Below are 26,400 nucleotides of genomic sequence, written 5' to 3'. Positions count from 1 at the left end.
AGTAATAGCATTATAGCATGTGTCCTATACATTGTGGGACAAACTATGCTTTCATGACTCAAAGGGCCCGTCCTATTGATTTCCAGAGGTTGCACATATGGTTGATAAGCTCAAGACTTGGCCCTATATGTTCTACATTCCCTGTTGTTTTGTCCCTACATATAGTATAAGGTAGGGCAAGGACTTCCTTTTTTTTTTGTAGGTTTGTACAACAAGAACCTGATCTTGACTGGTGCCTCAGGGCCCAGCAATGACAGCAACAAAATATTTGATGGAATATAAATTGTGGAAGCACTGCTTGTGACTCCATACGTAAAGTTAATTTGATTTTTGTGCTTAATGCAGGTATTCAACCACTTTCTTGTGTATGAAAAATACAGCATATCCTCATTTACTCTTTGAGCATAGTATGAATTTTCTGAGAATTTACAAGTTAGGTCATTAAGTATTTTAGGAGTTAAAATTTAACAATAAAAAGACAGAGCAGAGAAATATAACACTTCAAGATCAGAAAGACAATGCCACAAATATTTACTCAGATATTCATAACCTTTAATTTAGAAAAATACATATTCCATTTATTGAAATATTTCTAAAAAAGACCTATCTGCTTCAAAGACAGTTGTATGTGAATGCAACTCAGTGGTGCAGATTACACTTTTATCCATATTCAAACATGAAATATATATTTAAGCAGTCTTTTGAAAGGCTACCACAGTGTTAGATAAATACTTTGCATGCCCATTTATACCTCCCATCGCCGAATTGTTCTGGGGTGGTTGTTATTGGTGTATTTGTTTATGTTTTTTGAGAAAACCACGGTCATGTGTTCCTGCATTTCTCACTTTCAACTAAGAAAGGAAATGATAGAAATGTTGACTTACTGTTCTCTCAGTATTTCTGGTCTAGGCCTTGTCTGTACTAGAAAAGATTTCCCCCGATAGCTGTGTGAATTTTCACCATCACCACAACATTTATCACGGTAAAAAAGTGGCAAAATTCTACCCTGGAAGAAATCTCAAATCTCCCAACACATTTCACTAAGGCAGAGGATGGTCACTTTCACAACTGGTTTTGCAGTAAAAACTTTTTAACCTGAGAGAGTCACCTTTTGCTGGAAAATGGACAGATTTGAGATGAAGTTGTAAAATATTTCCCTTTTCACAAGACTGGTAGAAATTAGATTTTTCAGTGTAGGTCTTTTCCTGCAGTTTTTTTTTTAGTCTTTTGCAAAACAGCCAAAACTTTAACATTCAGGAGCTAACACGTGGCAGGCCTCTTTTAAATTCAACAAAATATGGAAACAAGAAACTGCCTCAAAGATGATACTATGAGAAGGATTAGTAGGTTGAGTAACATGGTGTATTTTGGAAATCTATATTTGTTTTATTAAAGGGATCCAATCATGTGTGTGTGAAATATATGTAACTGCACCATAGGTGGGGAGCTGGCAAACACACAAAGAAAAAAGTGATGCTCAAAAAGTCTGTTAGCCAAGTTATCCTGAACCTAATTACTCTAAACCAATAATCCTTTTATAGCATTCATACTAAAATTTTATTAGCATGAACTTCACAATGATGTGCTATGTTGTTGGGTTTTTTTATTACTCCTCAATCTATAACATAATAAATTATTATAACACTTGTTTCAGATTAACATTACTCACACAACTCAAACTAGAACTTTACCTCCAGTCAAGGATTGTCTTGCTGCTTAGCAGACATTGCCCTCAATTCAGAGCAGTTTGCACACACTGTAGTTCTTCTGTTTTGTCATCAAGGCTGAATTGCTAAGGGCTTCCATTGTCTTCAGATCAACAGGTGCAGAATGTCTCTTGGATTTGAATGCTTCAGTTATCAGTCGAGCAATCAATGGTCTTATGTTATAGCATTCATATTAAAATGCTAATTGCCATTAATGCTTCCCACTAATGCATTCAATTCAAATGTGTTCTTTTATTCATGTAAATGTGATATGGGAGACTGGTCCATTAATTTCAATAGACCACAGAGCTATACCATCCAGAGTAGTCCTTAAGCAGTAAAACAAAGCCTTACAATCTGATTAGGTTTTGCTTGCAATGATAGCTGTCTCCATTTATGAAATTACATTGGACACTGAATACTGTATTCTGTCTGACTGCTGCTATATATCAACAGATTTAATCTATTTCTAACCCTACAGTATTTTATAGTCACAGAGGGTAATCCCTGCACCCTTTATTCATGTTTGCTCTCAGGCGACACAATGTCAAGGCACAATGCAGCGTATTACACAAGTGGTAGAGAGTGGAAATATTTATATTGACTAGAAACGGCCCCAGCTGCTGCGTAGTCCAGATCTAAATCCAAACTTTCCCACACTCTGAAGTCTGACAGTAGAGAGAGGGGCCAAATTTCAATGTTCAGATCTAGAGCCAAAATTTTACAAAGACTGGGTGGATGCCTGGCTCTGGAGGTTTGAAATAAAACTATCTTCATCAATTATCCCTCATGCACACCTCCCCACACTCTTTCACATGCACCCTTAATCTAACTGGAATGATTGCTATATTTTAGCAATAGGCCTAGTTTTACTTCAGAAGTGCTTCTCTTCTTAAAGTGATCTCATTTCCCTACCTGGTCCTATGGACCTGTACCCACTGTAATATGTCTCGTTCTTCCCTGAGGTGTTGTCTAGTTACTTTCTCTCCAAGCCCCAACAACCTTGCTCCCACCCAAACAGTTGCTGATAGCAAAGGGTCTCAAAGCAAGTTTGATGTCCTAGCCAGGCAGCTGCAGTCTTCAAATCTCACATCCTCTCATGGCTTCCTCTGGACACAGACACTCCAGACTGCACTGCAAACCTTTGGCAAGCCCTGGTTTATGAAAGATTTGGAGGCACCTGCCAGTCCAGCACAGACTTGCTAAGACTCCAAAGTAAATTCTATGGGATATCAGCAAGATGGAAGATGGTGCAGTTTGGGAATTTAATGGGAATTTACCTTAATGGAGATGAAAGATGTAAGGAGTTTGATTTCAGCACTAAGTCCCATTATTGGTTAGACTCTGATGCCTCCTCTTTGACAGATTTTTAGAAGCACTGATACTACTTGAATCATGACTATCTCCAAAAATGACTCATTCACCCATAACGAATCTCAAAGCCAGACCCAAGTAGAGATCCCTAATAAAAATGTGACTGCTAAATCTACTTCACAGTAGAAGCTAGACCAAGCTGGATATTGTCTAGCCTGATAAACTGGAACTTCTATTAGCTCAGGATCAGTACACTAATATTTTACATCTATACAGCAAAAATTTCCAAGGATCCCCTAACACAGCATGCTTAAATCACCTGCATCTGCATTGTGTGTGTGTGCAATCAAGTGACAGAACTTACATAAGCAAAACCCACTTGCATTTGATTTGCACTTTGTACTTTAAATTCTATCACAAATGCACAAATGATAGGACAGAAAATGTAAGACATTTTCAAACTTGGGTACCCAAAGCTTAGGCATCTAAATCCATATTTAGACACAAAAGAGTAGTCTGATTTTCAAAGATACAACCAATGTGAGCTTCAATGCTCAGCCATTCTGAAAATTAGGTCACCTATTTAGGTGACTGCATATGGATCTCAGTGCCTATGTACTGAGATGTAGGTACTGCCCTTTGAAAATGTGGGCCTTTTTGCGCAACTGAAGGTTACCATATTAGTAAAAATTTGGCTATCCACAACAGCTCATCTCAAAGGATTCCAAATCAGTTTGCAAACTATATACATAAAGCACTACTAAGATGGTATCCAAGACACAACACAGTTCACTTCAGCAAATGCATCGATGAGTAACAACTGTTTCCTCGCCTTAGCTAGAGGCAGGGAATGAAAAACAGGAGAACTCTTGCCAAGAATGCCACTGCAAATGTTTGTTCTAGTCCCTGCCTGAGTCAAATCTTCTTCTGTTTTTAAAAAGGATACATGTTTCGTCATCATCATTGCTATGGCTGAAAGTGGAAATATATATTTTTCATGGAAAAAACACTAATGTATACTGGGGCACCCTGGATATCAAGAATGGGCTACTATTCCCTTAACTTGACTTATCCTGATTTTTTATTTTTATTTTTTAGGATGGTGGCAGATGCAACCAAATTATGACACTGTACAACTTGTTGCATTTGTGAGTATCAGAGACTAGGGGAGGAGCAGAAAGCAGTACAAAATAGTCCCCCTGCAGTTGCTTCTGATGTGACAAAAAGTAAAGGTTTTAAAAAGGTTTATTTATATGCTGGTTACCGATTTTTACAGTTAACTAAAGTAATAGTCACAGACTCTGTGACATCCATGAGCAAGTAATTGCAAGAACTCATGCTTTCCCTCTGGATCATCACAGAGCTTCTCATAAGGATTTCCTCGCCCTTCATCAGTCACAGTAAACAAGGGGGCTGTGTACTTCCAGTGCGGGGGACGAGCATACTGAAATCCCAGTGAAGTTAGTAGCCAAAATCTGAAATTGTCTGCTGCTCACTAAGGACTAAACTTTACTCAAGAAAGACTCTCATCAGCTTCCATAGGAATTGAGGATGCAGGAATTACTCATACTTCACAGTATCCAGTCCTGAAGAGTTCAAACTAAGGCTCCGATCCTACAATGTGTAGCACTCAAGTGGACTGCTGCACACTTGTGGAATCCCTCTGACAATACTATACTCAGCAGTCTATCCCATTGTAGGACTGAAGCCTTCGGGTCTGATCCTTCTAATACTGAGTCAATGTTAAAATTCCCACTTGACTTCAACTGGACCATAAGCAGGCCTTAAAAACACTGTTCTGAACGCTATACTCCTGCAAACCTCCCATTCTTCTTCTTACTGACTAATACTGATATCATGACATTGCTCTGCATCCCCAGTCAGTGAAAGCACTTATATTGCGCTAGATGTTACACATAAGGACAGCCCCTACCTGGAACAGCTGCATAGGACCCTTTACTGAACAGAAAGTAGTTTTTAATTCTGAAAGTTATTTCTCAGCTTTACTTATGGCTCAGATCCCTCCTTCACAATGCTCTGCAGCTAGAAACATTTAAAAAGAAATACATCCACTGCTTTCATTTTGGTTTCGCTTAGTGACTACAATGTTCTTATTTTCCCAACAAAAATTAAAATCCCTCTTCCCCATATAATCCAAATTGTGCTTTCTGTCAGTTAAAGTTTAATTAGAGAATTCTCTTTCCATTTCACAATACACACAAAATTTAAACCAGACTTTGTGCTCAGAAATGCTAGCGATGAGATAACCCTCTTTGCCATTCAGGCTAATCTGAAAGTTAAATAAGATGTGAGGAGCGTCTCCATCCCAACCCCCGCCCTTCTCCTCCCCCGTCCAACAATCTTCTTCCCATTCTACACTGTTTCAATGGCAACAATTAACTAAAATGTCTTGAGAGAGCCCAGAATAATAGGCTGTTCTGTTAATCTGTATTCATAAGTCTTACTTAATGATTTTTTTTTTGCTTAGTCAAAAAATTGAAAACTCACGCTGCACTAGGGCCATCTGTGGGGCTCTTTGTTTGAGGATTTGAGAAGAGGCCAAGAAGTCATGTCAGCGAGAATCAAACCCCTAAGGTATCTGAGAAGTTTAGCCAGGGACCAGACGAGCATAAAGTCACTTTTCACAAGAAACCCATCTCTGTCTAAAACCAACATAATATAGGTTGTTTAGCCCACAGGCATGATTCCGTAAAACAAGCCAGATAACCTACTGTATGCGTGAATCAGCTCTGGCAAGTTACTGAACACAATCAGTTAAAGATGTGCAGATTTTTATCTGTCAAGCATTTTGAAAGTCTGGCTCCGGGACCCTAAGTTAAAATGTCTGTGAGAGCAATGATGTCATCCTTGTGACAGGCTTTAACTGAAGCAATGAAAGGGGCTGTTATGTTTCTCCTAGCTCAGCAGGTGTGAAGGCAACACAAAGGACATTCACAGAGGAATTCCCTTACATGAAACTTAATCAGACCTCATTCTGGATGTTGCACATCACTGCTTCCACTGCCTGAGAAATGAATGGTGAACAAATGCTGATTCATTATATTTTGCTAAGACTCCTGAGGGAAAAATACATAATTTAGAAAAGTCATCAATTCTTACTCTTGTTTTTCTTTCGTCTCAATTTCATTTTCACTTTTCTTTCTCTGTCTGTTTTGTTTTCTACTTCATTTGCTGTCTCTTTAGTAAGGCCCTTTACTCCAATTTGTTTAAAGTTCATTTATTAAGTCTGGCTGCCAGTTGTGTATTATTTTTCCTTTCAGTTTCCTCCAACTGATTTTATTGGAGAAAAGCTCTGATGAGAAGTAGATATGGGCCCAAAGCCACAAAGTTTGGATTTAGATCCAAGCTCTCAAAGTTTGTGACTGTTTTGATCTGGAGTATAAGATTAGTTTTATCTCTGAAAGCTACTACTGAGCACAAAATGGATGCTAGTTTCCAGCTGTCCTTGCTTTGCTAAATTAATCTAGAACACTAGAGTTTTTGAGGTAAAAATGCATCCATGCAAAGTAATTTTTAAATGGAACAAGGTCCAGTTACATGACATTTTATTCAGCATTATAAATTTGTCACTGGCTGAGGTGGTACTCAGAAAAGGAAAAATCCTTAGCACTGAAAATAAATGTTAGGGTGCTTATTTTTTATTCACACTGTAACTTGAACAGCTGAACATTCCAGTTTTAGATTTCCAGAACAACCATTATTTAGTGTAGAAACTGACTTGATATATCTTCAAAGCAAATCGCTTACAGTTGTCAGTGAATTTGAAAATGTATCACTTTGAAAAATTTAGCTGCTCTTATAAAAGAGCAGTCAGATGATCATCTGGGAGTCACAGCACAATGTACTGAAATGAAAAAAAAAGACTTTAGCATTCATATTAATGAAAGCTATAGTTAAGGTTACAACAGGACTTTAATTATCATTTCCTGTTCTCACATGCTCAAAAATTTGTAAAACTTCTCCTTTTCATATGAAATTTTATCATGCTTTGTAGTTTTCAGGCCAGAGAAGATTTTTTTTTTCTTTTTATAGTTTGAGAAAAATCCTTTCGTTCTTCAAATTGCCTTAAAGAGTGTCTCTGAAAAGGTTAAAACACAAAACAAAAACTATGAACGTGTACCCTCTGATAGTGTGTTTTACAGAGGATATGAATTGTTACAGCCCCAATTACAGAGTTTTGGCTCTTTAACTCAAGCTGCAGCAGCTCATGATTTTAGCTGTGGAGGTCACCACTTCAATCCCTGATCTCTTGGGCAGGACGGCAGCCCTCACAAAGGCACTTTTTCAGTCACGCACACTCGAAGTCAAAAAACAGCTGGACTTTCCAGTTTGAATCTTCCCGGGAAACCACTGCCAGACAGACCCTTTCATTGTTTGTGATACAAACTGAAGGGGAGATATAAGCATTTAAAATCTTGGCACCTATATAAATGAGAGTACCTTGTGACAGCTTTGATCCAAATCCTGAATATACTTATGGTCAGGGATGAATTAAGACTATCTGGGGCCCTAGGAACACTGGTTTGTTTTGCTTTTGTTCTCCTGCTTTTGTTAATATTTCTGTCCCATCTCTTCTGTCCACTGGATAAAGGACGAACTTAGCCTGATGATTCTGACTTAAATTTTTGCAGCTGCATGAATTTTGAGTGCTATGGGAGCTATTCACCATTTTCCAGCAGCCCATGTAGTCAAAGCAGAGTCACTGTAAAACACTACCAGATTGGACTGGCAATGTTTAAACCCACATTGGACCAGTCTAAATGACTATGAAAGCTGCAGGCAATGGTGAATCAGGCCCTCAGTGTTTAATTTTCATCTGTGATCCATGCAAAGCAGGTGGCTGTCTGCGTAGAATTCCAACTGAAGTCAATGAGTGTAAATGTCAGAACGCTAGTGTGGTCTTGCAAACACAATGGAGAACCAGAGCTTTATTTTGGAGAGGAAAATCCAGCTGCAGTTTTCTGGTGTTAGTGTTCAAAAACCAAACACCACTCACTTTCTTGAATATCCTACCATTCATAAAGGTGTGCTCCCAGTTCATCCCACAAGTATAGCTCTATTAAAATCTTCAGGTTTAATTCAGGGCACTGTTTAACTTTATTACAGTCTTTACAGCACTTCTGCTTTTTCCAGTGGAAAACAGCAAATTCCAAAATGAATGCAACTAATATGAACAATAAATGTTGTACAAGTACTCTATGGTAAGTGTTTATGTAACACACAAAGAGTAACAGTTTTCCACCACTAAAAAGGTGCAAAACCAGAAATAAAAGGTACACATGTCTGTACCAAAAGTAACCAGCCCAGGTGAAGGGAAGTTAATAGACATGCACCGAAACTGTTGGTAAACTAGCATTTGAACTATGGGTAATAATGGCATGTGTATATGGCATCTTTATATTTCTGAAGGCTCCTCAAGTGCTTTTAAAAACTACCATGTAACGAGATGTGTGTGTACACACACACAAATTTCAAGCGACATTTAGTATTAGATTGGTATTTACATATAGAGATATATGTATACACATTATAAATATTATATACTACATACATACACACACACACACACACACACTCACACTCCAATTCCTACCACTAAAACACTGAGCAGAAACAGGAAATATATCAAGTGCTCACAGCAATAGTATAGGGAAAGGTATAAAAGATCATTTCTCCAAAAGAGAATGCAAAGTGAATAAAGTTTGACAAAATGCAATTATGTAGAGTGTAATTTGGTCACAATACTGAAGCGAAACATTGTTAATTCTCACAAAGAGTGTTGCTCTAGGTTATTTAATGATATCAGTAGTTAAGAACTTGCTTTTAAATCTCTTCTGAAAGGCAGCACCTCCAGCAGCACTCTGCCCCTTACACTGGCTCAGCAGTGATTCAGAGGGAAGGGTGCCATCCACTGAATCACCAGACTCACTTCCTGTACAAGGTCGATTCCGACTGGTGGCCTCCCATCCAACTACTAACCTTGCTGAGTTTGTGAGACGTGACATGTTCACAGTCCCCCATTGAACGGACACAGATGATTCACAATTCATCATTCATGCAGTCTGTCCCTACCCAAGCTATGATGTCAGTATCTATATCTGTTTATTGTTCTTAGCAGGGCAAGAAATCCAAGATAAATTTCCTGTAAGTCTCTACTGAAAAGGAAGTGTTTCCCCCGTCTAATAAAGTATGTATAAAAGATGCCTACGCCACCAAAACCAGAAATAAAGACTATAAAAATCATCAAATAAGCTTTAAACTGCTTTGTTTTTCAACACATCATTAGAGTAACTGAACCCTTTCACAGTTCTCGGAAATGCTGTAACAATTCAGAGGGGAAAAACCCACATAAGTGGCACTGATATGAGTTTCAGCAGTCACAAGGAAGACTATCAGGAGAAGCAGTGAACATGATTCCTCTGGCACATAGTGGAAGTGGCAGCAGTAGCAGAGCCGGCTCCAGGGTTTTTGCCACCCCAAGCGGCAAAAAAAAAAAAAAAAAAAGCCGCGATCGTGATCTGCGGCGGCAATTCGGTGAGAGGTCCTTCGCTCCGAGCAGGAGTGAGGGACCGTCCGCCGAATGGCTAGACGTGCCGCCCCTTTCCAGAGTGGCCACCCCAAGCACCTGCTTGGCAAGCTGGTGCCTGGAGCCGGCCCTGAGCAGTAGATAAGAAAAGGCTGCTGCCTTACCATACCTCATGACATTGCACTTAGACAGGTATTTAATCCATAAATTCCCAGCTGGAAGACATCTCACAGTAGCCACCCTCATGACACTTCAGTGAGGAGGAATGGTAATGGGACAAAAGAATTACATTATTCTTTGAACCCTCCTTATAACATTATATTGCTAACAATTTTCCACTCCCAAACCAGTGCAGAAAACAGTGGAGGAACATAAACGTTCTGACTGAGGTTCAAAGTTTAACTTCCAAGTTAGCCAAACCCGAAGCAATGACATTGTGCATGCATTGTGCCACACTGCAAAGACCATCATATAATGAAACAACCAACTGAATAAAGAAAGAAGAGGAAAACCCACATGTGAAGCATAAATAGGAAGCAGAACACTATGGGATCTTCCAGTCTTTATACCTATATAGGCTTTGATGATTGACATTATATATGTGTACATAAAATGTATAATTATCGAATATATGATAGTGGGAATATAAAGATGTTATTGGCATGAATTTGGGAGGGCAGGATTAATGATGAGTGGTAAAGCACAAATGAGTTATACAAAGTATCCCTCACAAATGTCAGGTATTCTCTATATACCACAAATATTACAGAAAAAAATAGAAATATTAGACTTTTTTTATTATTTTAATTGTAATGGTATGGTCTGAAACCCTCTGCTTGTAAAACCAGGTGGTCTAGTTACCAAGAATCCAACTGCACAAGGCTCTGGCTCTCCTGACTTTGAAGTCAATTTTCTCAGGGCCTTCCAAATTAAGAAAAAAGTGTGTAAGCTAAAGGAAAGATGAGACTTTCCCCTTCCAAATGGGAGAAAAATCTTCCTCCTTTCTAGCTCAGTGGGGTGATGAAATAGGAGATTTTAAAAGAATGATTTTTTTTCATAATGAGAAATGTTGTCAATTGCACTGGATTGAATCTTACCCCTCGGAGTCCTTGGGCAGGTGCCATTTTTTTCATCAAAGGAGAATTCCATGTTTGAGGAAGAAAGAACAGGTTTCTGGGGCAATGCTTTTTTTTTTTTTTTTTTTTTAATTAGTATTTGTTTAAAGGTATTCAAGAGTTTAGAATGTTAGTCAATGATGTGGACAAAGTTACTGATAGTGGAACACGTGAAATCTGTATCAAAAAGGGAGAGAGAGTGGACTTTTCTGATTATATGTTTTAATAATTTTTATTATTATTTTGAAAGGAACAAACTTGTAGGACTAAAGCTTTCTGTCATGACAAAGATAGAATTTATGGGAAATCAATAGGATGTCAATTTATTGCCTTCAAGTCTAAACCGGAGTACTGGTTTTGGAAAGTACTTAACAAAGTTAGTGTTTGGCTTACCTCCGATTTCTTTTCCTCATGATTCATTATTTATTCCAACGGTTACAAATGTGGCAAGGCAATGGATAAAAGCATTTATTCACATCTCTCTCTTCCTGTGACAGATCAGGAACGCCGATGCCTTGGAGAATACAGTATGGAAAAATCAGTGAGTAAAGAACAGTGAAATCAATCACAGAAGTCACTCACTGTGGTTTAAAGATTAAAATCTTTACAACATAATAATGGCAACAAAGTGCAAGTGCCAGCAGTTACAAGAAAGAAACATCTTGTGTTACTAAATTAGAGTATCAGTAAGCTTCCCTTAAGCTTACAACAGCAGTTTCATCTAACAGAGTTAGAGGCCCCCAAAGCCAGCATTTCTACTAGATCGGGGCAGCTCTACAACCTAATGGGCAGATTACCATGCTTTATTAAATTGCACTCAAATACATGTGTAATCCATAAATTCCCATTTGGAAAACATATTCTCACAGTAGCCACACTCATAATACTTCAGTGATGATGAATGGTAGTGAGGCAAAAGAATTACAAGTAGGGTTGAGAGAATAATTTGCAGGAGACTGTTCAACTCAGTTTGCTCATTTCCAAACTCAAGTTGTCCCAAACTCTGATGGCCCTTAACTAAGGCTTCCCTTCACCATCCCAAAACTAGGACATCTGAAACTCAGCACTAAAAACTTAAATTATATGTATAAGAAATTCTAGTTTTTGTATCCTCTAGCACAGCTGGAGCCCACAGAGACAGCTTTAGCTAAGGAAGCCTAAGTATCACCCTTATAAAGCAGTTTTTTATTTGCTTTTAACTCTGCCATACTTTTACTGTTCAAGCAGACATTTTCCAGGCCAGATCTCTGTTTGAGGCTGAATGTTTGCATGTGCAAGACTAGATGTGGGGAAGCCATAAAGGAAGTGGTTACACAGTAGTCAAGCTGAAATATGACCAAGGCAGGTAGCAAGATTTTTTGGTGGAATTGATTGGAAGAAAAATATTTGAGAAGTATTGTAAAGGAAGTACAGAGATGGCATGGGTGTGGGGAGAATGGAAGCGAGAGATGTTGAACACAACCAAACAGTGGGTTTCGGGATAATGAGGAAAGAAGGGAGAGGAGAAGGTTTGGGAGGGTAAATGACAATTGTCAGCTTTCACCAAGTTTGAAGTTGTGATGGACCATCCAAGGTGAAATATGGGAAAGAAAAATGAACTCAAAAGGAAACTGACTGATTTTATTTTCCTGGAGAGGGCCTGATCTTTCAGAAGTCTGGGGAACATTGCAATAGAATTAGGTTACAGAAGCAGCCATGAAATGGCTATGTTACCATTCCTCAAACCAAGGTAGGTGGGAATTGCTTCCTCTATACGCCCCCCTCCCCCCAACCCCTCAGGGAAATTCTCACGTAATAAGAATGGCTACTTGAGCTCTGTATTGCATGTCTTTTTAGTCATGATGAGCATGGTATTTTTAATTAGTATATGGATCTCTTAATTTTAGATTCAGACCCGCAAATGAAGTTTCATGATTTGTGAAAGGATCACCAGTGAATCCAATGCAAATATATTTCACTAGGCACCAGCATCAACCACAAGGTCCCAATTAGAAAGGGTCGTTAGCTATGAGGTTTGTTTGAAGCGCTGCTTGAGAAGGATTAGCCACAAAGCAAGAGTGATTCATTATTTCTGACGGTTTTCACAGATGTGTGTGAATAAAGCTCAGATTATTTGAACTAAAACTTTCCTTTACTATGACATGCATCATTATAATTGACAATTTTGCTAGCCTGGGTAACAATGATATAGCCTCTGAACTTTTAAAAATAGATATATTTTATTAATTAAAAATACAATTATGGGCTATAGTAAAATTCACAGGTTCATACTTACAAGTGAAGTATAAAATGATATAAAATATGAAAGACTCCTCACCAAAAGCAAACAAATCTTATAGAAAACAACAACATGAAATTAATTTCCAATCATTTCACATTGTATTTTATAACACTGTGTTCCAAAAAACCATATGTACAAAGTCATAAAGTTAGACAAAACTCTAAGGCAAAAATATCAGTGATTCAGCTCCAATATAGGCTTTCAGAGTGATAAAATTCAACCATATTTTATAAGCAGGCTCAAATTTCAAGGATTGGGGATGAAGAATTCAAATATATTTGGTTAACAAGTATATTCATGTCAATATATTTATATTCCTATGAAGCTTATATGGAGAGAGAAAAAAATGCATGTTATCTCTATATAGAGCTGGATATTTTAATTATGCTAAAAAGGAGCTAGCCAGCAATAAGGTTGACTACTACACAAAGGTTGCATAATTAAATGGCCAAAAGTCAGGAACTGGGAAAGTTAAGGTTGAATGTGCATCCATCATGCTCCACTGTGCATATGCACCACGATACACTCTACCTGCTTAAATACAATACTATATAGGAGCAAATCTTCCATTTAAATCTACAGCTGCAGAGGGTTCCCCTTGGCACTGGAAGTGGAGTGTTTCAGCTGTGGGAATGGGTGTAGGCACAGTTTGGATGCATTACTCAGGAAGTACATACCGGGGGCCTGATTCACTCAATTCAAGTTAATATTATCTTTCCATTGTTTTATATGGACTTAGGATCTGGCCGCTGGTCCATGGCATGAGTTTCGAGCAGGGGTAGGCAATCTATGGCACACGTGCCGAAGGCGGCACGCAAGCTGATTTTCTGTGGCACTCACACTGCCCGGGTCCTGGCCACCGGTCCAGGGGACTCTGCATTTTAATTTAATTTTAAATGAAGCTTCTTAAACATTTTAAAAACCTTATTTACTTTACATACAACAATAGTTTAGTTATATATTATAAACTTATAGAAAGAGACCTTCTAAAAACGTTAAAATGTATTACTGGCACGCGAAACCTTAAATTAGAGTGAATAAATGAAGACTCGGCACACCATTTCTGAAAGGTTGCCGACCCCTGGTTTAGAGAAAAGATCTCTGACATTCAATGTTAAAACCCGAACTGCATGAATGATCTTGGGTCCTCCACCTCCATTCCTTTGGGTGTTATAAAGAAATTCCAGTGTATTTAAAGGGGTTTGAGCACTTGAAAATCATAGGTAAAAAAACACCTGATATCCCTGATGATGCTATGGCAGCATTACAGCCCTTTTCACCAGACATCAGATCTTTCTTGTGAAACCTATGGCTTTATAATCTAAATTCATAGCAGCAGCTAGTGTTATGGATAATTATCTAATTATCTTTTTGAATCCAATGCACATGGTTTCACTTAAAATCTTCCTTCTCTGTGCTCGCTGTGTGGCTTTTGGCAGGCTTGTAAAAGATATGACTCAACTACTTGTCAGCACAGCTTTTATGAGCTAAGAATAATTGAGTAGGAAGCAAGCTTGTCTCAAAAGCAAAATTGTAATTGATTACTAATTACTGAAATATTGTGTCTGATGTGGGGTTAGCAGGAGACAGTACTGTAAGTCTCCTGATAATTAGAAAGCATGTCTGTGAGTCCTTTGGGGTTGCCTAAAGGCACATAGACACATGCCAACAATTACAACTGATTGTAATCCCTCCCTTCCCTTGTGGTAAGATTCCACAATGCTGTGCTATGGAAAATCCATGCTAACCTGTTTCAGGATGGCAATTTACCATTATTTAATGTTTATAGGACAGTAGGTCCATAAGCTGCCATCAGGATCAGGGGGCCCCACTGTGCTAGGTTCACAGATAGGCTACGTCTCCACAACAGCTAGGAGGTGTGGTTACCAGCTCGGGTAAATGTACGCACACTGGTTGAGATCATGCCTAAAAATAGCAGTGTGGCCACAGTGGTACAGGGAGCAGCGCAGACTTGTCACCTGGGTACATACTTGGGCAGCTAGCCCAATCCACTGTCTGAACCGCCACAGCCATATAGCTATTTTTCTATGCTAGCTCAAGCCGAGTTAGCACATGTACATCTATCTGAGCTACGAATTACACCTCCCAGCTGCCGCGTAGACTTATCCTGAGACATAGCCCCAGTTGCAAACAGTTTCCAAGCTAAAGCTCAAATCCCGCAAATAGTTACTCTCAAACATTAAGTACATGCCTGTCTGTTCGAAGCATCAGGGAATAATACCACCCAGCAATTTGGCACTTTTCATCAGTAGATCTCAAAGTGCCTTGCAAAGGAAGTCAGTATCATCTATCACACACACACAGAGGGGAGAGGGATGCAATCAAATAGCTACTGTTTTTACACACCCATAGATTTGTAGTTGTTTAAAATTATTATAAATGGATAAAGTGCCAGCTAAGTGTATCTGCCCCGCAAGCCATCATTACTAGCCTGACTTCTTAGACACTGTGGAGGAGGAGGAGCTTGAGGAGAGACCAGTGGGTTTGTAGATAATGGAACACCCTCCCTAAACTTAACCACAGTAGTTTGAATAGAAATGTGAGTTGGAGAAAACATTTGAAGACACCTTACCCATGCTTTTTTGCCAGAGCAGGATTATTCTGTACCATATAATCTCCTGTGTTTTGTCTGAAGAAAAATGTCAAAGTCATCATATAAATGATTCTCAGTGAATAATATGATCAACTCTGGTCTGAAGTCATTACTTCCCTTGGGACACTGTTCTGTTGTTTAACAGGTATTCACTATGAAAGCATTACTGGGTTTTTCTCTGCTCAGATTCATTTTCATAGCTGGATTTGTACTCCTGGAATCATACTAAACAATTCCTATGTTTCCTTAATGTTACTTCTTCTTGACCAATTTGCTATACACTTTTTTTACACCATGGGGCCAAACCACTGTATACCTTATAATTTCATTTCTTTTAATCTTTTCTCTTTAGTCCTTCCTAAACATTTCTATTGCTCATCTCAGAATAGCTTCCAATTTGTCTACTGAGACTAGGAGAGCTGCTTGAATAATGGAAAAAATATGTACAAATTATTAAAAGAAAAAAAAATCCAAATATTGGAATCAACACTCTTGATAAATAGTTTAAATAATCTCTAGCACCCAATAGCTAATTTAGTGATTTAGTTGCAGTCTACAGTTATGTCTGTCACATGACGCTTCAGTATATACAACCCAACAATTGCTCAGACTTTCCCTCTTACCCTACCCTCCCCCCATTTTGAGAATTTAGAAAGGCAGACTTCCTTGGAGGTTCAGGTTCTTTAAGCAATCTTGAAGGTGCTGCCCTTTTGCCTAACCCTACAGTGCTCTCATTAAGGTACCTAAAGGTATAAACAGGCACTCTAGTGTTAGATCCTGAGATCTGTTGCTGCAGAATCCATTTTGTATAATTCACACAAATTAGACTGAGTATCATTTGTCCACAGCTAGACAAAAGTTCCATCTAGAGCTGACTGAAATTTCAAGAATTTGAACAAAAAAAAAAGAAATAGAGGGGAAGGAAATTCACAAGAGTTTCTGCTAAACTTTTCTCCCTTTTCTCAGCCAGCTGTAGCTTGTTCCTATATTTTCCATCAGGGCAGATCTCATAACATCTTGGTATTTCTGACTTGTTCTTCATAGCTTCCCTCAAGACCATACTCTGCTTAATGCCCTTTCCCAGGGTCATGGTCCAGTATCTCAAAACTCCTCCTTCTGTAGAGCACTCTCATCCAATCAGCATGTTACAAACACAATTGCACCAGTTGTGTCTCAGCTCCAACTTTTTAGCTGTCCAGCTGTAGGTAGACACTCAATCCTACTGACTCATTCTTGCATTTCTCTCCCAGTCAGTGATTCGAATCAAATCCCCAGAAGATGCTAAAACAACATCCTGCTAGTATCTTTTCAAAACTTATGTCCACACTTTTAATATCCCAGGTGACAGAACCCAATTCTACCACAAACTGAAGACAGTCCATGGCTCATATATGCCTCCATAATCATATAATTTTCTGTATTGAAAAAATGTATGTTGTATACACTTTATGGGATTTATTTTATCTTTTTTGGCAACAGATATTTGTAAATAATATTACTTCCAACATTCACACCGATTCCTACTTTCAGATATTGATCTGTCTCTGTAACACGTGCAGCATCTTGTAAAATCAAATACATGCACACAGCTGTTTTTAAGAAACATCCAGCAATAAGCTCCCCATGCTTCTACAGGTAGGAGAGAACTCATAAAATATATAGTAAATAAATATATTATAGAAAAGGGAAAGTACTAAAACTGGACTGAGGCATCCAGCACATGATTTAGCGATGCTGAAATATTTTTAATATTATATGCAATACCAATTAGTAAACAAAAGTGTGCACCATTTTCATCAGAGATGTGTAACATTTAGATATGTACAATTTTAAAGTTATAATAAAAGTTACTATCATATCTTTTCTGTTTTTCTTCTTTTGATCATTTTTAAACACACCCAGAGAATAAGAACACTGTTGTTTTTGGTTCCCTCCCCCTGTATTTACTAGGACTGTATTTTGTAACTGGGACAAACCTATTAACAGACACAAAAGCTAAGCAAACATATTACACAATGAAAAACATGCAGCACCAGTCTAAACAAGACAAGAATTGTACTCCCCACACACCAAACATTTCCATCCACCTCTCTGCTATATTTCATTCTAATCTGGAATGTTTGCAGTCCAGCCTTGAGAAGAATGTAACCAAAGGGATGTTTGTAATCATATTACCCACTGTTCTTCATGCACATAAGGAAAACATAATGATAATTATTCTAGTCCAAGTTAATCTTCTGTGATAAAATAAAATGTCTTTTTAATTAATGACTTCTTTTTTATGCTGGTGCAATCATCCTATCATCACATGATGGGGAGTATATTCATCCTCTTGTCTCTGCATGCTCAAAACCATTATTGGAGCCTGTAAGCCTCCTGTCATTAGCTATTCTGATTTACTAACCTTATTACTAAGAATCAAGCCACTCCGTCATGCTGGTTAAACATATCCAGAAGTAAGGCAAAGTAAGAAGCTTGTGGATGAGTTCATGAAAGAGACAACCAACCCTCACATAAAAACTTGTAAAAGGGGGAAATGCTAACCTAGTCATAATTAAATTGGAAGGTTACATTTCATTAGAAAATTAATTTTATAGCCCCCCAAACTGAATCTGACCTCTCCAAAACCAAGCCGATTCACTGACATTTCTCAGCCATGATAGCATGGCCGAGTAGATTTATACTGGAAAGCGTGGAGCAAATTGCGCAAGTGGGTTTCAGAACTGTAAGGATTCACAATCTATGATTTTTTTTCACCTCATAACTCTAAAATGATTTGGACCAGAAACTTCAAATGTAATTTAACCTATTGATTATTGTGATTATTTTGGCTAGTTTACAGAGAGTTACAAGAGGTAATTATCTGAGGGCATATTTCAAAACCTTTCCCCACATTACGTTTTTACATATTGCTTTTTCCATGAGTAGCCCATTGAATTGAATAAGGTATTATTCATTGAATAAGGTACATGAATAAAGTTATCCAAATCTTGCCCTTAGCTGTTAGAACTAATTTCTTACATCTGGATGAAAAATAGGATTCCTTCCTCTCCCCCACCCCACACAGAGAATTGACTTTTTGGTGAACATTCAAAATAAAAATTAGGCCAAAACCCAATTTTTTTTATCCCTACCTAATGATGTGGATGTTCTCAAATACTTTTTCAATTCATAGCTCTCGTCCCACATTTATCTTGTTTCAGTGAATTCCACTAAGTATGTGCAGTCATTGGATTAATATAACCATGTATCCAAGAAAATATGATGGGGTTAAAACAGGCATTATAAAGTTCCCCAGCTGAAGTAGTTCAATGCTGTCCCCAGAAGGCGGAGAACAACAACTGACCCTCAGGTTTTGTCCCATTAGGCTCTTTTTCTGCTTATGATTATGCAGAAGAGAGTCTGAATCTGCGCCTTGGTTTTGAAAATATTCCTACCACCGCTGAGTTTAGCATAATTTAAAATTTCCAGTCCGATGATGATGCAATAAGCAGTGAAGCTCACTCTTCAAGTACAAACGTCCAGCTAATTCTTTGCAGGGGACAGCATCATTAACTTTGAAAGACCACCAATGGTTTATTTCATTTACTAGAGACAGACTTCTCTAGTCCTTCCTTAGTCACAACTGCCTCTGGACCAAATTCAGGCCTCTGGTAACTCCACTGACTTATTCACTCAAAACTCTTATTTAAGGCAATGGGCCAAACTCATCCCAGGTGTAACCTTATTTTCTGCATTCACTCTAGTGGAGTTATACCAGGGACTGATTTGGTCCATTGACATAAATCAGAGTTTGGCATGAGTAAGAATGGCAGGATTTGTAACAAGATAGTTTCCATTGTTACAAACCCTCCCAAGTAAGAATCAAATTAAAACTTCCCAGGAACAGTATCAGAGCTACTGTTTAAGATGCATCTGTACAGAAACAAACATATTATGAAAACATATGTTGTACTATATTGAAAACATATGTTAAGCTATTATGAACAATGTTGTATTCCTAGAATTATCATTATTATTGTATTGCCCCAATTAAGAGCTGCAGCCACAAAATTTGTTCAGACTGGTTTGCTGCTATCTTTACAGACAACTACAGACTGATGCTGGCAGTGTATAGATACACTTGGTCTTCACAAGTAATAAATAGTTGCTTTATAATTAATATATGTTGCGTCCCTGAAATGCGCAGAAAACTAGCTCATGCTTAATTACCATATTTGCTTTATGTTTTTCATAGCCTAACTTGCTAATGCATGACTGGTTATCATTCAGAGAGTTTTGCATGTCTCTTAAGATAGAATCGTTAAAACCCAGATTTTCAGAAGAGCTCAGTTTCCATTTAGGAACCTAAATGAAGTGACCAGATTTAAAAAAGAGCACCCAGAAGCTCCCAATTAGAACGGATCAGAACTCAATGATGCTCAGTTGCAGGCAGCTCAGCCATAGGATGAGACCGCAATGCATCGTGGGAAATATAGCCCAGCCGGAAACAGAGCCCATAGTAGAGACAGAGGCATAAGGCACCCAGAGCTACAACTCCAATGAGGCACAAATGTTGCTCAGGCAAATGCAGAGATTAATGTTAACCCAAAACAAAATGTTTCATTTCAAATTTTCCTCATGGAAAATTCTACCAAAATCATCTTTCCTCATGGAAAAATTCAGATTAGACAAGTTTTCTGACTGGAAACTGTTTTATTTGAATTTTTTTGGACCAGCCTTTTACCCCATGTTTGGGAAAAGCTATTTAGAATATCTGGACGTGACCTTATATTTTAGCATGTTTATCAGAATCCCTGACCAAAACCCCCTGACTTTTGGAGTTTTCATCATTGCATCTTAGTTTTGTGGATGACCAAGCTTCTGCCATGGTATCCTCTTTGACAGACCCAGACCAGTGGGATACAGGAGTCTGGTAGAGGGCAAATATACTGGTCACTGGATGAGTAGCTTTCTGTTCCCTGAGTGACCAGAGCAGAGGCTGCACTAGAGTAATCAGGAACCTGCTAGAACCAGTTAAGGCAGGCAGGCTAATTAGGACACCTGGGGCCAATTAAGAAGCTTCTAGAATCAATTAAGGCAGGCTAATCAGGGAACCTGGGTTTTAAAAGGAGCTCACTTCAGTTTGTGGTGAAAGTGTGAGGAGCTGGGAGCAAGAGGTGCAAGGAACTGAGAATGAGAGGGTGTGCTGCTGGAGGACTGAGGCGCACAAGCGTTATCAGACACCAGGAGGAAGGTCCTGTGGTGAGAATAAGGAAGGTGTTTGAAGGAGCCCATGGGGAAGTAGCCCAGGGAGTTGTAGCTGTCATGCAGCTGTTACAGGAGGCACTATAGACAGCTGCAGTCCACAGGGCCCTGGGCTGGAACCCGGAGTAGAGGGCGGGCCCAGGTTCCCCCCAAACCTCCCAATTGACCTGGACTGTGGGTTCTTCCAGAGGGGAAACTCTCTGGGCTGTTCCCCAACCCACATGGTGAATCTCTGAGGCAAGAAAATCCGCCAATAAGCGCAGGACCCACCAAAATAGAGGAGGAACTTTGTTACATCTCATAGACATCTGATTCTGTCCATCCATCTTCATTTTAAAATATATTAGTTCAAGAAGGTTTTTTAAACAATTGAATGTTGACTCCCAATGTAGTTTTCTCCCATTCCCCATATTTCATGATGTAATATTTGGATTTCAGTATCTAGTGTTTATATACAATTGTTCTTTCAATTTTCATTGCTGTGCAGTGCTCCGAAATAAGTGATAGAGGGAGCTCTTTATAACAGAAGCATCTTACACGATTATAGAATTAATTAATGGGAACTGCAGGCATTCATTACTTGAGATATGTAAAATGGGAATAATGATATTGACCTCCTTTGTAAAGCACTGAGAGCTACAGACAAAAAAAGCACTATGTAAGAGCTGGGTATAAATTATTATTTATAATCTACGGATGAAAAGCCCTAGACAAAGGGCTAAATATTATTACATTAGCAAATTAATCATGCTCAGCTCTATTGCTATGGCCTTCATCTTTCTCATGTTTTCACCAGCCAACCTCTTTTTTCTGAGGACCTTGAAGCATATATTTTATCCACCTTGCCCACCGTGCCACCTCATCAGCCAAATGTTTTGCTTTATGACTTATGGGCCTGATCCAAAGCCCACTGAAATTATGAGATCCTTTTTATTGACTTTGATAGGCCTTGGATCAGGTTCTACCTGTATATGTAGATGATGAAAGAAACATCTCAGCAGTGGCTACTGTAATGTGGGGAAAACATAACTGAACAAAAAATATGTAATGTCAGGGCAGAGATGGGCATTTTAATCTATGATGGGGAAAAAATGTTTCATTCAGCCATCCTATCCTGATGTTTTAAGATAGGGCGGGATATACAAACTATGACTATTAGGACCCTTGTAAAAAAAGTTGTGTAAATAACATCTGGGCTGGGCTCTTTGTAGTGTAACAAAAACAGAGTTTCCAATGCCAGATATAAATATCAAACAAGATTTGATCCAAGATCACCTAAAATACATTCTTTCCCAAAACAAATAGACAATGTTCCTGTAAAATAACTGATCTTCTATAAAACAAATTCTATTTTATGAAAATATGCAAAAATGATTTTAATTATAAAAGTTAGCTTTCATACTGCAAAGTTATGTAGCTTTTAGATAGTGATATACTGCAAAATGTTTTAAATCCATCCCCTATACACATGCACAAACAGCTTTTTTTGTTTTTACATCTTCCCTAATTCCAAACTCTTAGTGCACCCAAACCAGTTAGAAAGTCTGCACCCAGAAAAGGAGTTATATAATGAGCTGAAAACTATTTTGAAAGTCCATAGTTAAGGTTATAAAATGCCATGTAACAGTAAATCGACTAAGAAGTCTGTTCTCTTCTTTCAAATTCATAATTCCTATTGGCTCATTTCCTTTCTAAAGGGAATTATTTTTTTTTACCCTACAAGTTTCAAGTACAGGCAAAATGTATCATACATGTCTTTTCTAAGCCAAGCAATGATTTAATGCTGCATAAAACCAGATTTCATTTGATTAAAGAGCTTGACAGATGCCAGTTGGTTAATATATTTTACATACCACAGAAACAGCAGAGACAACTCAATTTTTCCCTTTTTCCTAGAGGACATTATCTGAGTTGGCAATAAAGAAATCCTGACATGTTATGTATGAAGTTTTACTGCAGCTCCAATGTTTTCTTCTGACTTTGGTCATAGTTTTTATCAGATTATTAAAAGACCAGAATTTTGCTCAGAATTTATAACTAAGACAGCAGCTTGACTAGTATAGGGAAATCTGACAGTGCATTTTATGGGAACTGCGCTCAGAAATAGCCTCAGAACTCCCGTTTCTTTAAGTAGGAAAATTGAAATCCCTCATGGGGTAATGTTATTGTCATTGTCTGGCAGTAGGCCCAAATCAGGCACTTTCCTAAAGGTGAGGGCAGATGCTTGCTGCAAAGATAAATACAGAGAGAATAAGGCATTAGGGCTTATCAGCAACACCGGAAGACAGTGGAAGTGCACATTCCATAAATCATAATAAAAGATTTAATGTTTGATTTGTGAAGTGCTATTGGAGCACAAAATGCTTTAAAGGTGCATACAAAGAAAATGTATACCAGGGGAATTCTAGACAGATTCCTCAACAGATCATGTATGCTTGTGTGGGAGGGGGAAGGGAAGGATAGTCATGGAGACAATCAGATGAGAGAATGAGAACAAGGAAAAGAGGAATAATATCCTTAAAATACAGTGGCCCAATTGGAAAGAGAAAGGGAAGGCTTGTGGGTAGATGATGGGTATGCTATGGGAGAAGGGAGGAAAAAAAGAGAGATGGCCATGCAGCTTGTATTAGGAGTGAAAGAAGATAACCCATGCCACTGACAAGAGGCTTTGGGGTAGGCAGCATGGGAGAAAGTGAGAAACACGACTGAAAGAAAAGAAGAGAAATGGAAGAATGGTATGCAGGGAGGGTCAGGCTAAGATGATGTTACCAGACATAAGGTGGACAAGGATGTCATCAATCAAGCTGTGGAAGTAACATGAAGATTTGAGAGTATAGGATGAGATCCAGATATGGAATCATAGGAGGAGGGAAGGAAAGAAGAAGAGGGGAGAAAATGTGGCAGAGAGAACAGAAAGCAAAAATGGTGAATACAGTGAATCCAAGTGGGTTGTAAAGGTGGCAGAGCAGGCAAGAAGGGAGGTGTGGAGGTGACAGAGAGCTGGAAAGAAGTTGGATGTTTAGCACAAGATAGTGCCAAACAGATACAATTAGGGAAACAGAAACAAACAATTTGTTATGCTGTTGAAACAAAACTGGAGAGATCCACCAAATATGCACTGGATGATGAACAAGATAAATGAGTCAATTATGCACATAGCATAATGCAGGATAAATCAGTCATTTGATGGCTAAAACTCATTGCGAGTCAGTTTAGGAAAAAGGAAATTACATCAGCAGGAGCAGCAATATGAAGGGACTTTGGATTCCCAGCAGAGGCTGCAACCAGCAGAAAAATATTGCTGTGAGAACTTTATCTGAGAAGTTGGAGTCAGCCAGGCTTGTGTGAACCTGAGGCCTGGTTGCTGAAGTAGCTAATGGAAGACAGTGGTGGGGGTTATAGTTCTTTCGAAGTTAAAACGGGAAGAGGGGAGGTTTCTTTGGGTAGCCACCAGGGAACTCTGAGGCCAAGTTGAGATAAGAAAATAGGAATTTTTTTACAAGTATGCCAGACTGTCTTGAAATTTTTATACAATCACTAATGCACACTCAGAACACTCCCTTTATAAGTCAGCTGCCATTTGTTAAATCTTATCAGCCCCAAGAAGCAAAAAAATAAATAGCAGCCAATTTTAAAGTTTATTAGCAGTTATCCATTAATAGACTACATCTGGGCCTGATCCAAAACCCTGATCAAGGGAACATAACCCAAACTTCAGGTCATTCAAACTCTGGAACTGAACTGGAAATGAATTTTGCATTTTAAGACCATTAGTGAAACTGATTAATAGAGCCATATATAAGTTCCAGCTGGTATGTTTCTGTATCCTTGTTATTACAATAAGGGGAAAAGAATGTCTTTAACTATTTTAAAACAAACATTTTCCCTTTCTAATGCTCAGCATGGCTACATCTCTCTGCTGATGGCCATGATCAGACATTCAGAGAGCTATCCTGATAGCCACAACTAGTAAGGAGTTAGACAGTTTGATTGCTACAGTGACCTCTAAGAATTGGGTGTCTGGGTTTTCACATTTCATGGAATTTTGCAGCATTATATAGGCTGATACATACAGATTGGCAGCCAGATTTTCAAAAGGAGCTCACGTGCTGTGGGCTGATGCATGGATTTCCCAGCCCACAAAATAAAACAGGCAGCTTTCAATATGTTGTCGTCCATTCTTCCCAGGCCCACCTATATGACACCTTATTAAGAGGCTAACCAGAAGAAAACCAGCAGTAACAAAACAAAGACAGCAGCCATAAGCAACAGTCTCTCCATACAGACCTGTGGGTGAGGTTCCAGCTCACACCCGGCTGTCCCTCTCTCCCTCCTTCCCTCCCTCTTCTTCCTTGCTGCCTCTCAGGCAGCCTTTATATTTCCCCCTGCTCCCTCTAAGAGGTCAAAGTTAACTGACTGCTGTATTAGGGTCTGGACTAGGGAGTACCCTTGTACCCCGTCCCAGATGCCTAGCAGAATTTACAAAAGCATCGAAGGCAGCTATGGATCTAACGGCCACTGACTTCATCTAACTTCTTGGGTTTATCTTTTTACATCTGGCCCTGGATTTCTGAACATTACTATTTCAGTCACAGGCCTTATTTCAAGCTGGTGAGAGGAACAGAATGAACAAATTCCCTACATTGATCACTACAGCTTAAAGACCTGTCTCTTGAATTATTCAAACTTCAGCTGTAGGCCTGAGCATATTTGCTTTCGATATGAACAAAGAACTGTGTAGTCTGTACCTCCTTGTCTCCACTGAGTAGTTAGAGACAGCAACATAATTTAAAATTAACGGGGGACATATTTGCACCTCTCCATATGAATGATCATTTTTCTAAAGTATCACTTGAAAGATTTCCTATATGTTATATATCTTAACAATCACCCACTAACAGATATGAAGAAACAAGTACCTTTCCCCCTACCCCTCATATCATAGAATCATAGAATATCAGGGTTGGAAGGGACCTCAGGAGGTCATCTAGTCCAACCCCCTGCTCAAAGCAGGACCAATCCCCAACTCCATTATCCCAGCCAGGGCTTTGTCAAACCTGACCTTAAAAACCTCTAAGTAAGGAGATTCCACCACCTCCCTAGGTAACCCATTCTAGTGCTTCACCACCCTCCCAGTGAAAATGTTTTTCCTAATATCCAACCTAAACCTCCCCCACTGCAACTTGAGACCATTACTCCTTGTTCTGTCATCTGGTACTACTGAGAACAGTCTAAATCCATCCTCTTTGGATCCCTCTTTCAGGTAGCAGCTATCAAATCCTCCCTCACTCTTCTCTTCTGCAGACTAAATAATCCCAGTTCCCTTGGCCTCTCCTCATAAGTCATGTCCTCCAGCCCCCTAATCATTTTTGTTGCCCTTCGCTGGACTCTTTCCAATTTTTCCACATCCGTCTTGTAGTGTGGAGCCCAAAACTGGACACAGTACTCCAGATAAGGCCTCACCAATGTTGAATAGAGGGGAATGATCATGTCCCTCGATCTGCTGGCAATGCTCCTACTTATACAGCCCAAAATGCTGTTAGCCTTATTGGCAACAAGGGCACACTGTTGACTCA

General features: G+C 38.8%; 1 long non-coding RNA gene across 1 annotated transcript in view; it reads right to left on the bottom strand.

Moving 5' to 3' along the window:
- The window catches only part of LOC128831066 (uncharacterized), a 351,765-nt gene that overhangs the window by 171,486 nt on the left and 153,879 nt on the right, over window positions 1-26,400 (bottom strand). The window contains exon 3 of the long non-coding RNA XR_008443735.1: window positions 11,076-11,196. This is a non-coding gene — a long non-coding RNA (uncharacterized LOC128831066). The remainder of the gene's footprint in view (window positions 1-11,075; window positions 11,197-26,400) is intronic.

This window comes from Malaclemys terrapin, chromosome 2 (assembly GCF_027887155.1).
Source record: "Malaclemys terrapin pileata isolate rMalTer1 chromosome 2, rMalTer1.hap1, whole genome shotgun sequence".
Taxonomy (NCBI): Eukaryota; Metazoa; Chordata; order Testudines; family Emydidae; genus Malaclemys; species Malaclemys terrapin.
Note: the sequence above shows the minus strand (reverse complement) of the source record. Positions and strands in the feature narration are given on the sequence as shown.